Source organism: Sorex araneus, chromosome 5, assembly GCF_027595985.1.
Source record: "Sorex araneus isolate mSorAra2 chromosome 5, mSorAra2.pri, whole genome shotgun sequence".
NCBI classification, from domain to species: Eukaryota; Metazoa; Chordata; class Mammalia; order Eulipotyphla; family Soricidae; genus Sorex; species Sorex araneus.
This window is the reverse complement of record NC_073306.1, coordinates 143,460,667-143,463,345: the sequence shown is the minus strand read 5'-3', so window position 1 is coordinate 143,463,345 and position 2,679 is coordinate 143,460,667.

The window sequence follows — 2,679 nt, the reverse complement described above, 5'->3', positions numbered from 1 at the left end:
CTGGCGCCCAAGCCAACGGCATGCGAGGACGCCTGGCGGCGGAAGTGCGCGCCGAGAGGCGGCTCGTCAGGCCAATCGGCGCCGGTCGGCCTGGCGCACAGCCAATCAGTGCGGAGCGGAAGTGGGCGGGCCCTTCCTCGCGCGAGCGGCCCGGCGGGACGGCCCCGGAGACCCCTGGCACGGAGTCGCTCCCCGGCGTCCCCGCCCCGGCGAGCAGCGCCTGTGGGAGTGGCTGCCTACCCCTTGGGCCCCAACGTCCGCCGTCCCGGAAAATCAGAGCCCGGCACGACGCGCCGTCCCCGGTTTCCCTTCCTCAGGGGGCCCGACGGTTCCGGAAGTGGCCACGCTTCGCCGCCCCACGCCAGAGGCGTGACCGGCGCCGTGGTCCCGGGACGGTGCTTGAACTCGACGGTTCGCTGTGCCGAGGCTGCAGGGCGCGGGCGCTTGTCCGTTTTACGGCCTCGTCGCATTCCTCCCACTTTGTGTCTTTTTTTTTTTTTTTTTTTTTTTTTTTTAGTTTGTGCGGGGCGTCACTCCTGCCGGGGCTCCGGGAACCAGTTCGGCCTCGTGCGAGGCGAATATTCTCACCCCCGACCTCTCTCCCTCCGTAACTATAGTTATAATGCGGCCTGAGGGAGAAAACGGGGTGTACGCACCTGCCTTGCATGGGGCCCACTGGCGACCAGACACACCTCCAGGTGTGTCCCCGGAACCGAAGCAGGATGCGCCATTCCGAACGCGTCTGCGCTGATGGCGCTGCTTCAGCGTTCACCGCCGCTTCCCGGTCTCAGCCACGTATCGTTCCTCCCCGACCACTTGGACGTCGTCTTTGGGATGAAATTTTGTATTCCGTGTATATGTTCAGTTTAAACGGGAATTGTGTTACAAGCTGTAGGAGTTCTGTAGAGTTGAACCCCTTATCAAACCTGAATTGCACTGATGCTTTCCCATTCCTGAGGATGCTGTAGGAATGGGAAGGGGTGATGGGTGCTGACCATGTGGTGCCAGGGATTGCCCGAAAAGGAAAGAGAAAACTTGGGCGACCAGAGATAGTACAAAGGGCTAGAGCACATGCTTTGATTGCCGGCAGACCCCAGAGCAGGCTTCACCCCCCAGCGTTATCCCTGAGCACTTATAACCCCACCCAGCAGAAAACTCTGAACCTTGCTGTTTTGTGTTTTAGCTTTTGGGCCACACAGGGCCGTGCTCATGGTTAATTTCTGGTGTGTCTTGGGATTTATGAGGTAATGGGAATCAAACCCAGGTGAATGCAAGGCAAGAGCTTAACTCACTGTACTATCTATCCAGCCCCTCTTCAAGGTTCCTGATCCCTGTAAGTAGACCCACCTCACACTTGGTGTGTTCCAGACAATGCCACACAGGAAAACCGATTTGGGGGTGTTTGGGGCTATACCCTACAAAGTGTTTGGGGGGTGTCACTCTTGGCAATGCTCAGGAAACCATGCAGTGCTCAAGGATTGAGCCCACAACTCCTCCAAACACGGTATGTGCTTTACTACTGAACAACATTCCTAAACCCAATAATTGACAATCCATAATTTGGGTCTAGTTTCTTTTCCTTTTTTTTGTTTTTGGGCCACACCCAGCGATGCTCAGAGGTTACTCCTGGCGGTGCTTGGGGAACCATGTGGGATGTCAACGATCAAACCCGGGTTGGCTGCATGCAAGGCAAGCAGGCAAGAGCCCTACCTGTTGTACTATTTCTCCAACCCTATGGGTCTCATTTCTTAGACACAAGTCAGTGGGCTGGAGAGTATAGGAAATAAGGAACTTTTATGTGGTTGTGGTGATTGTGACCCTGGTTCTAGTTGGAAAACAGCCAACACTGCAGTTTTCTGCTGTGAGCATGCTGCATGTGGAAGGCTTGTGTCTTTAGAAGCAATGGAAGGGAGAGGCAGGTGGACACTGGTCAGTTTCAGCTCCTCCCAAGGTAGCACCTTTCAATCCCTGGTGCCCAGGCACAAGCATGTGTGTTCTTAAACATCTTGAACTCAGCCTGTCACAGCAGGGTAGGCAAAGAGAACCCTACCCCACAGATAGCAAGATCTGTGTCCTTGATCCCAGAGGTGCAGACACCAGAAGGCTATCTTGTGACTGTCCCTCCAGTTGATATGCTCCCACCAGCTGAAAGGACTCCAAAGGTTGGAAAGCACTGGAACCCTTTTCTATTCTCTTCATTTTGACTTTCTTCCACTGGGAACCAGATACAAAAGGCACAGACAAAAATAACTGCATATTCAGAACAATTTAGAGCAGCCATGCATTCCCAAGAAAAGGCTCATAGAAGAACCTAGGTGACACAGGCTACCATGGCTCAGATGTGCCTACAGCAGACACAAAACCAGCAAACCTTGAGAAAAGGGGAGACTTTTCCAGAGTGACCTATGATTTGATTCTAGTGTAACACAAAGACCCAAGGCACAGCTGAGCATGCAGCATGGCCACCATGCATGAAGATGACCAATGGAGACTCCAGGAATGTATGACAGAGCCACAGAGTGAGTAAAGAATTTTTTTCTGCCAAGGATCTTTAGATATGTATTACATCACTTATGGACCAGACAATAACAGGCAGATAGGCCATGGGTAGATTAATAGAACTAATACTAATTTTTAACTTAGAAAAACAGAGGGGCCCAGGATGGGTCAGTGGTACAA